The sequence below is a fragment of the Enhydra lutris genome, unplaced genomic scaffold (genome assembly GCF_002288905.1).
Source record: "Enhydra lutris kenyoni isolate GAN:26980312 unplaced genomic scaffold, ASM228890v2 scaffoldscaffold5, whole genome shotgun sequence".
NCBI lineage: Eukaryota > Metazoa > Chordata > Mammalia > Carnivora > Mustelidae > Enhydra > Enhydra lutris.
Genome location: NW_019154089.1, coordinates 1,687,166 through 1,697,743, shown reverse-complemented (window position 1 = coordinate 1,697,743; position 10,578 = coordinate 1,687,166). Strand labels below are relative to the sequence as shown.

Sequence of the window (10,578 nt, the reverse complement as noted above, 5' to 3'; positions counted from 1 at the left end):
ATGGGCTGGGTTCTCCGTCTTCTGCCTCCATGACTCTCCACGGAATTACTGAGATTAAAAACTAGCCAAAATGGTATGGGTTCCGGCGTCTGGCCCTTGCTATCACTCCTCGGCAAATACTGAGAGAATAATCAGAGAAGAAATCAGATCTAAGCACTGAGTCCCGCGACTCCCTTCTAAAGCATACCCTATTTAAATTTTGCACCATGAAGTTTAAGGGTTCGGGAAAATCTTTTTAGGGGATGGGACTCGAACTCATCAACTGTAGCTCCCTATGCATTTCCCGCCACAGGCGGGCTCCAGGGTTAGAGAACAACGACCGCCGTCGAAGGCGCAGTGGTGTGCGCGCCCTGAGTAGGGGGAGGGGCCTGGCGCGCGCAGAAACAGGACCCGCGAGGGGGTGGGGGTGGGTGTACTCTCTCGCGAGAGCGGTTTGTTCTTGGGCTGCAGCCGCCGCTGCCACCTCTTACCAGCGCCGTTGCTGCGGGGGATTGTGGGAGCCTCCGCGTCCCGCTCGCTGGGAGAGAGGTACCTCTCCTTTTCCCTCTCCCTTTCCTTAAGGTAGGCGTGAAGCGGGTAAGAATCGGGGTGGGGTGGCCGGGGGCTCTCCGCGTCCGCCGGGAGGAGGCAGCGACGGCGACAGGGGCCGCGGGGAGCCGGCGGCGCGCCTTTCTTGCTCGCTCCCGCTCGCCCGCTCTGCCTCCCTCCTCGCTGCGTATGTGAGCCGCCTGATCGGCGGCCGCCATGTTAGGAGCGCAGTGGCGGCGCAACCATCCTCCTCGGGCGGCGGAGGTGAGCGGTCCCGGAGGGAGACACGCGGCCAGCCAAGGGCTGGGGGTGCGGCGGGAGAGTCGGGGGGCGCCAAGGGCAGCTGATCGGCCGAACTTCCCGCGTCTTGGGCTTGCTGTGGGCGGGGGCGGGACGACGAGCCCGTTACACGCGGGCTGCAGTTCTGAGGCGAAGGGAGGAGCGCTCGAGGCCTGAGGGACTGGCTGTCCATAGGGGGCCTGCCTTTTGGGGAGAATAGTTAAGCAGCGAAGTCTTGGAATAGCGCCAGCTCCAGATAGGTGTTTGCTCCCCCCCCCCTTTGCCCCTTTAAAACGTGCCGCAAAATGGAGGATTTCGCAGACTTTGAAAAGCTTAGCCGTTTGAGCAGCGTTTCTTTCTTCTCTTGGTGTCACGGCCTTCGCTCTGCTTTTGGCCCATAGCTTCATAGCGCCCCCTAAGACTCTCCTGTCCCCCGCCCACACACATCCGCGCGGGATTTTAGCTGGACCTCAGAAACAATTCCTCCCCACCCCCATCGCGTAAAAATGGCCGAAAAATGAAACGTTAACGCTTGTTTTTCGTATTGCGTCGTGGAGAAAGCCTTCTGCAGTAGGCTGCGAGCCAAGAGACTTGCTTAGAGAGTCCCCTCCTCTTCCTTTTCTCTTTATTGAGATATTATCAGTCTGCGTTCCTCTAAAGAGGATCGTGTGTTGTGGGACCTTCCGGTTTCCAGACAAAGGCTTTGGAGTACCGTGGTGTAGCTGGTGCATCGTTGTTCTTTTCATTGCTAGCCTTGTGCCATGTTCGGTGTTTTACAGGGACTTTTCTCGTTTGCCGTGGAAGAATTCTCCTAGATGTTTTTCCTGCTCTGTGGCCTTATACTGTGGAATATTCCTATTGGATCAGTTACAGTTTTCCAGACAGATATTTCTAGAATGCTTATGGCGATTCCGAAATTTCTAGTCTTTCAAGCGCGCTGGAATAAAGCGAGAGTCGTTTATTTCCCAGCTCTTAGTCATGAGATTGTTGTCTTGATGCTGCGTTCTGTTGAATAGAGCTTGGTTTAAGATTTTGGAGTAGTCGATAAAACAGTTTTCTCCCAGATAAATTTAAACAGTTGTACTCGGCGGGCAAAAATTCTGCTTTAGGCTATTTTCATAAAGGTTGAGAATTTCCTTTTGAAAAAGTGGCTCAGTCGTCTGCGCAGTCTGTCGTCATAATTTTTCAGCAGTAATGTTTTAGAAATGGAAGGTGGACAATGATTTTTGTTGCAAAAACGCTTTGTATGCCTTTTGCACTTACCTGGAATGTTTTTGCAAACTTGAAATTGAACACAATTTAAGTACTAAATGAGGATTGTTCTGGTTTGTTATGTAAGGCTGGGAAAAGAGATCTTTAGCCAGGAGATGTTTGTGGTGAAGTGCTTTAAGTTTACAATTTTTTCCCCTTGCACTTAATATTTATATGGTTATAACATTAACGTACATTTTACCCAGAAAGGAAGTTTTTGCACAACTCCCTTCTCAGATATTGTTAAGTGAAGTTGACTTTACATAACATTTTGAACTAATTCGAAAGGATTAAACCACTCTTGATTTGATCACTATGCATGTTAAAGGATTCTTTAAACTTATTATATTCATTAATGCTCAGGGTATTGTAAATGCTAAATAATATTACAGATGAGTTAATGATAGGTAAACAAATACTGGCATGAGGAAAGCAAGTAAATTGTCTTACATGACTTCAGAAAATGTAATTCAAATCCCTAGTTTCATAGAAGAAAAGATTAAAGCCCAAGGAGGTGGTGGCAATATAAACAGTGGCTGTGCTGCGGGTGTGTTCTATAACATTTGTGTGTTGTTTGGGTACTTGATTCAGACTCATGTTATAATAAATAGGTTTAAAAATGGAAGGAATATACTTAAAGGAATTTATCCTAAGGGAACAGTGTACAAAAGATTTGTGTACATAAATGTAATCTCAGTTACCAAGCTTGCTAAAAATCTGAAAGATTTAACACTTACAGATGTGCTAATAATAGTGTGGCCATCTGATAGAAATCTGTGTAGCTTTTTAAAGCAATGTTTTAAGAGGAGAGTAATGATGGGAAAATAATGGAATATAGTATTACTTGGAAAAAAAATAATAAAACTCTGGTGATCCCAAATTCAATTCCTTTTTTGTTGGCTTTTAAAGGAACTTGTGAATAAGCATAAAAATAGAGATGTACCAAAAATTGTTAGCTCTGGATGTTGGCATTGGCATTATGGGTGATATTATATTTCTTTCCTTGTGTTTTTCTGACATTTCCTCAAGAAATTGCATTTATCTTTGTAGGGGGAGAGTGATGAGACATTTTTATACATGCTAGATTGCTTAAAAAACCAGTATCTCATGTTTTGTTTCTTTAGGACCTCGTGTATTTTTGAGAGAAATTGGGATAGAAGTGAGCTAGTTTCTTTAAATCTAAAGTGCAGAGTATTCGGAAGTGACAGAAAGTAGTGTTTATTATGTAAGATACCCTGGTTATTACATGTAGACAAATGGAGGAATCCGAAGGCATCCTTATATAAGAATATTTAATTTACCATTATGGGGACTGATGGTAATTAAGTTACAGTGTGAAGTGCAGCTTTTAAACTATTTTAACAATGATCAAAATCAAAGAATGTGGTAATGGTTTATTAAAGTGTTATTCAGGGCGCCTGGGTGGCTCAGTGGGTTAAGCCGCTGCCTTCGGCTCAGGTCATGATCTCAGGGTCCTGGGATCGAGTCCCGCATCGGGCTCTCTGCTCAGCAGGGAACCTGCTTCCCTCTCTCTCTCTGCCCGCCTCTCTGTCCACTTGTGATCTCTGTCTGTCAAATAAATAAAATCTTTAAAAAAAAATAAAGTGTTATTCATAGCACATTTTTTAGTTAAAGGTACTTTTTAAAAAATACATACTTTGTTTTTAAAATATATTTTTTTACTTAGAGTTGCATTAAAACTGCCCCACACTTGGTGGCAACAGGTTCTGAGTGGACTTGACTTTCGGTTGGACAATACTGAGTTCTTTGAGGGTGGGGTGGAAGGGTCGTAGACATTGTAGTTTCACAATTATGTGTGTTTATTCCAAGGATAACAGTGTCCAAGGACATGAAGCTCTGTAATTCATAATATAGCTCTGTATTGGGCCTTCTCATTGGATCATTGGGATTGAGAGCTCTGAAATTATTGATTTAAAAAAAGAAGTTTACATATACAAAATTTTACTGGATAGTTAAAACTGGAGCAGAGAGGAAAGGGAATGGTTTGAGAGAATTATATATATGTAGCCATTAAAAGATGTTTGTAAGTGGTTTTTGTTTTTTCTTTTTGTTTTGTTTTGTTTTTGTTTTTTAAGATTTTATTTATTTATTTGACAGAGATCACAAGTAGGCGGGGCGGGGGGGGCGGCGCGGCGGGAAGCAGGCTCACTGCTGAGCAGGGAGCCCGATGGGGAGCTCTATCCCAGGACTCTGGGTTCATGACCTGAGCCGAAGGCAGAGGCTTTAACCCACTGAGCCACCCAGGCACCCCTGTAAGTGGTTTTTAAAGTTTGCTAGTTTAGCTTTTGAGTTATTGCAGCCTGTGTCTATCATAAGGTTAAGTACAAACTTGTAGTACAGTAGGAGATACATGATAAAGTTCTGTTATCTTGCCTGACAAATATAATTAATGTGGCAGGTCTGAGTAGATGGAGTTCCTTTGATATGATGCACTTCCATATAATTTCCAGCTGTGTATCAAACTTTAATGTTCTCTGCATTTATAAGGCTCAAGACTTTGCAATTGAACATGATTTGCATGAAGTAGCAATGAAATTTTAAGGTTAAATTTTTTAAAATTTAATAAAATTTTTTGGTTTAGTTTAAAAAGCTTTTCCAAAGTTAAAGGTTAGTTGATAAAAAGAGTTTGCTTTTTTCTGGGAAGTTTTTAAAATAGCAGATCTGACATTTCTCTTTGATTGGCAGTCCCAGTAGCTTGTGGATGTAGGTGCCTACCTTAAAATACAAACAAGTTAGTAGGAAAATAAAAAAGGTGAATGAAGGGAGGGTGAGGTAACTCATCCCAGCTACTGCTGCTGAATGAGAGCAAAGCGTGATACCTATGGTAGATGTCTTTCTGAACAGCAGTAAATGCAGCTAGTATGGAAAGTACTCAGTTGATACTAGAGTTTAAATAGGATCTTTGATTTGCAGTATCATTAGTTGCTAATGAAGATAACTTTCTGATCTTTCAAGATGATTTGTATGGTTTTTTTCCCCTTTGTAGAAATTACTAGGATATTAAATATCTACCTTTGGTACGGTAACTTTTATAAGAACCTATTCCATATGTGAATATTTAAAATTGTTTGAGAAAGGAAAAGTAGTATCAAGGAATTACAAGCATGTGTACTTTAAAATTCTTGATGTAAGAAAATGTGGAACAGCAGGATACAATGCTTAACTGAGTGTCCTTGTATGGGCTATATAGTTCTGGAAAAGCACCACAGAGGAGGGAGGTTAAAGCTGAAGCTTCAGGAGACACCAAGAAATATTCATACCGGGGCGCCTGGGTGGCTGAGTGGGTTAAAGAAATATTCATACCAACATTCTTGGTAATGGCCGGAAACTGGAAACAGCCTGAATGTTCATCATATGCAGAATAAATAGTGTATGTGCCATGTGGTTGTGTGTATTGCAGTGACATGGAGGTTTAATTCATGTATAAGTCAGTTTTTTACAAGTAGATAAAAACAGTCTGTACATATTAGAAGTTAATTTGTGCATAAAAGTCATAAATGCAGAATAAACACATTCTTTAGGATGTATCTATTAAGTGATAAAACTTAAAAATACGGGACTGCAGAAAGGGAAGATGATGGCATTGGAAATTGGTAGGTAGAAGGTATCTAAGATGTTGTTAACATTCCCTTTCTAAACTTGGGTGTTTGTATACACTGTGGTTTGTATATAAAGTGGGGTGCAGTGCTGGGCCTTAAGAGAATTACTAGTATAAAATGAAGAAGGGGAGATAGTCCAGCAAATATATTTATGTAAGTACTGAGCAGATCTATAACTGCTTCTAAAGTCTTTTGCATAAGGTGTTGGCTTATGGTGGAAAATGTATTTCGAGACGTAAGATGCAACTAGAACGTGAAAGGCATTAGAACCATGATGTGCTTTTCATGTGGTAAGTAGTTAGGGAGTAATGTGTTTTTTAGCAGGGTGTATATAAAATAGTGATGTTTTAGGAGGTTTGTATTGGAAGCTGTAAACATGGATGCAAAGAGGCCAGCTGAAAGGCAGTAAGATTATGGCAGGGAGGTAAGGACTTTGAAGGATGAGAAGATAATTTAAAGGTAGATTGGTAATGGAAAACAAAGGAAGAGGTTTAATTTGTTCAGATCCCTTCGCCTCTGCTTCTTTTCCTCAGTGTTATCTAAGTTACTGCCAGCCTTTAAATCTGGTATCTTAAAGCTTACTTGTGGTTCAGTAGCAAAATTCAAATATGAATTCCAGCCTCGAATAGAAATGAATGAGACACTAAAGTTGACATATGAAATGGGGAGTACAGTGCAAGTGAAATATATGTCTCTGGGTCAGTCCTTTTGCAACTAAGGTTTTTCTCATTGGTTGTTATGGTCATCCATGTAAAAGAAGATGATTAGTACAGTCCTGACCATGTGTCAGTAACCATTCTAAGTGTTCTATGTGAACTGATTTATTAAATGTTTACAGTCTTATGGAATGGATATTTTCCATTTTACAAATGGAAAAACAAATGTTAAGTGATTTTCTCAGTCATTTTGTAATAGAACTAGCATTCATATCAAGGTATTTGGTAAAAATCTCCATATATACCAAATGAAAGAGCTGTACAAATGTTTGTGGAAACTGAGAGTTGAAAAGGAAGTGGAAATGTCTTAAGGATGCAAAATAGCACCTTGAGGAAAGCTCACTAAATCTAGGTAGAGAGGAAAGTAAGACAAGCTAGTATCAAAATCAGATGGAGTCACAAATGTCTGGTAAATGGATTAACTTTCTATCCTGTACTGCTTTAATCCAAAAATTTTTAATATCTAATTAAAAGTTGCTGTAGGTGTAGGAAGAAGAAAATTTTTACTGAGCCTGAATAGGAATCCCTTCTGATTAACATGTTTTCTGTTTTAGCAGCTGAAGGCACTTTTCAACAAACACTAATATCATTAGCCTAAGGATCAAGAAGTGGGCTAGAAGTTGAATCCAGGTCTGTAAAATGGATTAAGAATGATAATCCTAAAGGACTTTTTAAAAATTTACACTGGTTTTTCAGCTTTCTCAGCACTACATTTTAGTGTTTTGTTTCCCCGTTGCTTGATGGAGTGCATATTGCTTTGCACAAAACTGAAATGAATAGAGCTGGGACTTTATTTCCTAAGAGGTTTATGAACTATTAGTAGTTCATTTTATCATGAAAAAACCTTTTCTGTCACTCAAAGGTATGCCATACTAAAATGAGATTATGACACTGAAGAACCACAGATTAAAGTACAAGGTTTTAAAGTGGTTTAAGCTCTCCCAAAAAAAAAAAAAAGGCATCCCCAAAACAGTTTAAGCTTGCTATATAAAAGATAGATTAAAAAAAGATAGATTGCTCAGATAGGAAATCCATTTTTAAAAATGAAACCCTTAAGACGAGATACAAGTTGGAAAATCTATTAAGAAAAGGTAAACTAACATTAAAATAAAAATTTACTAACTTTAAGCTGGAAACTATGTTGATGAATTGTGAGACCATTATAAAATTAATTAAAAGTGTGAAACTTTAAGGAATAATTAACCTACCCTTTACTATAGTTGGAAATGAATCAGGTGCTTCTGACCATAGCAATCTTTGCTTTTGTGTGACTGAAGACAAAAATTAAGCATCTACCTTCCAAAATGATGCTTCTTTGAAATTACTAATAGTGAACTTTCTGTGCTATTGGTGACATGATTGGAATTTTTTTTTTGCTATATTGGTATGTTGATTGCTACCTTACACATATTTGGCATATTTTCACATGAATAATTTAACACATCACAGGGGTATTTGGCTTTCATAGAACATTTGGGAAATCTGAAAATTCTTAACACTTTCCTGGGTTTTTATTTCAGAAAGAGAAAAATACTATAAGAAGCTACAGTTTTCTAGCTCTTGCTTTTAAGTTTTTGTAAGATTAAAGGGTTAAAATCACGTCAACATAAAGAAACTTTTCCTAAGCATCTCTACAAGCTTTTATGATTATACATGTATTAAAAATAGTTGTTTGTACGATGCAGTTATTTCACATAATTGAGAACATAACTAAAGTTCAGTGTAGTAGTAGATAACTTTAAGACGTAACATTTTAAAATTCTGAATTTAAAAGGTGAATTTTTTTTCTATAATGTTTTAGAGAACTAGAGTCCTCTTACGCTCATTTTGGTAATCCTGCTAAATAATCCTCTGGAAGAATGAATAATGGGACAAATAAAGTGTTATTTTATATAGGAAGTCTAGATGTGGAATGACCATTTACTTCTCTTTACCATGAACTTTTATGGATATGTTAACCTGTAATCGTGTTCTGTAGTATTTTAGTATTCCACTTCTTTTAACTGAAGAAAGTAAATCCAATAAAGCTATTGATGGAATGGGAAGAATTGAATGTTACTAAGTGAAACTTAATTATTAACCATACATACAGTTATTCAGATGTTGACCGTGAAGTTAACATTTTTAGTGTCATTTGCACTTATGTCATGAACTAGGTTTAAGCTCTGGGTTAGTTATTTAGAATTGTCTTGGGTTAGTTATTTAGAATTGTCTCGTGTTTTTAGGGTGAAGGTACTGCTTTTTGTGTGTGTGTGTGAGAAAGGGTTTTTTTTTTGCATTGATGGGCATTAAGATTTTAATGGGTAAATTGGATTTTTAATTACATTCTAGATTAGTTATTTCAGAGGAACTACTTTTGAACTTTCTTAACCTGTAGTATAGGGTACTGTGGGAAGGCAATTTTATAATACGGGGGAAAACAGTACAATAAGCCACTCTCTTTTAAAAAGTAATTTAGTAAGCACCTCAATATTGTGCTAGCCTTAATATAGGCAGTAGGTCTTGCTTAAGTGAGCCTTTTAAAATGGCTTGTCATTTTTTTTTTTTTAATCACTGACCCAAGATACTAAAGGAACTATTTTCCTAAGTGCTCTTTGAACAATGCTGGCATGTCTGATTTCTCTCAATTTCCTTTTTTTTTTTTTTTTTTTTTAAATATTTAAGATTTTATTGGAGAGAGGGAAGGAGAGAGAGAATGAGCAGGGGGAGGGGCAGAGGGAGAGGGAAAAGCAGACTCCCTGTCGATGAGCAAGGAGCCCGATGTGGACTCAATCCCAGGACCCTGGGATCATGAGCTGAGCTCAGGGCAGTCACTTAACCTTCACTGAGCCACCCAGGCCCCCGATTTCTCTCAATTTCTTTGTTTTAATGAAAAAATGAAGACATTATTTGTGCTCGGGTCAAAAGTCTGACTTACGTCACTTTTCAGTAATAATGTTCTCGTGTCCTTGTGTGGGGCTGCATTTAAATTGAAACTGTGAGTCTTAAAAACATAATGGTTAGTTTTACGAGATTACAAGTTGTCATGGGATTTACATTGTCGTTTGTCTTGCTCTTTTCTGAGTTTTTCTGACATCCATTTTCTGTTTTGTCTTAAGGTTATCTTTTATCTTCTCTTAACCTTTCCTTTTACAGATCCACCCTTTCATATGTGCTACAAAGAAAAGTAATTAAGATCTCTGTAATCCAACAGTCACTGCCTTAAAGTATGTCAATTAAAATTTTTTACATAGTCATAATACTATTATATAATTTCCCTAAGGGAAAGGAATAATCCTTAAAAGAAGAAAAACAACTGGCTTTTCTGTATTACACAGCTTTGTCTGTACCATGAAGGGCAAAACTGCCATTAACAGTAATATGGTTACTTCGACATGCTGGTTTTAGAACCCTCTAAAACGTTTTGATCTTTTAAAATAAAGTATACCTGGAAATTTAGAGGGTCCTCCTAATGTTTGCACAGTATTTCAGCTGCCATTCTGTATGGCATTTTCTGTGAGACATACGAAGTCATCCAGAAAAGTCCACTTAACTCTTGTCTTTATTATTCTTAAAGCGTAAGTAGTTTATATATAGTATATCTCATCTAGAACTAGTTTCTTTAGTATCTTTTCTCAGTTTCATCTCTCTTGGTGTGCAAAAACATCTTCTGTAATTCCAGTCACCTCTGATAGCATTTCTGTGTCTTTTTAACTTTGTTACATCTTTTTGTAAAATCTAACTAAGTCTTGCCTGCAACTTTTTTTTATACTTCTCTACCACTGTATGTCCAGTGTTTCCTTGCTTTATTCGATCATTGGTGGAATTGGTCCCATAATAGACTTGTAACTTGAATATTGCCCAGTTTGTAATGTAATAAAATTTAATAATAATAAACCACCAGTGCATAGGTGAATGGGTGATCAAATGTATGAAACTTAACCGAGCAATGCTTCTTAATTAAATTATATAGCAAACAACTTTAGACTTAACCTTGGTATATAGTTGTGATTATAAAAAATTATTTCATCAAGAACATTTGTTATGTATGTCATTTGATATTTTATGAGAATCGTATGTAAATGCTTTGCAAATTCCTCTGTAACAATTTAAGATGAAACAATAAGGAAGATAATGAAAGTAATTTCATCCAGAGACATATCTTGGGGGATTGTGTTCAGAATTTAAAATTTCCAAGTGAATGG

At 38.1% G+C, this 10,578-nt stretch overlaps 1 protein-coding gene across 2 annotated transcripts in view; it reads left to right on the top strand.

Moving 5' to 3' along the window:
* The first annotated feature begins 435 nt into the window (after positions 1-435).
* The window catches only part of LOC111141125 (matrin 3), a 30,234-nt gene continuing 20,091 nt past the window's right edge, over positions 436-10,578 (top strand). For both annotated transcript variants that reach the window (XM_022493471.1, XM_022493472.1), the window contains exon 1: positions 436-561. The gene's annotated coding sequence lies outside the window, so the exon portion shown is untranslated. The remainder of the gene's footprint in view (positions 562-10,578) is intronic.